Below are 396 nucleotides of genomic sequence, written 5' to 3' on the forward strand. Positions count from 1 at the left end.
ACAGGCAAAGTTGTTTGTTTTTTTTTAATTTGCTCAACACCGGCTTCAATCATCAAGGTTGAAAATGGAAGAGAGAAACGAATTAACTCATCTTATGAGCTACTGTGTTGACAATCTAAGGGGTGAAGATGCCGATAGTAAATTAAAAAACTAGAAAAGCCAGAGCACACATTCACCCATATACACTGCAGTCAGTGTTTGATCTGAGATGATAAAACCTTAACAGATTATCTCACAATTGATGCTATGCTTTTAGTTAATATACTCACAACAACCGCCAGCCGGATATAACGTACCAAAGCACAAAACTACGTTTATAGTCTGTTTGATATAATCGAGTGAGAACCAATCATTAAAACGGCTGTCTTAAAAACAATAACAAAGAGCTGAGTGACG

This window comes from Berghia stephanieae, chromosome 2, assembly GCF_034508935.2.
Source record: "Berghia stephanieae isolate SIO BIC M18660-M18661 chromosome 2, UCSD_Bste_1.3, whole genome shotgun sequence".
NCBI lineage: Eukaryota > Metazoa > Mollusca > Gastropoda > Nudibranchia > Aeolidiidae > Berghia > Berghia stephanieae.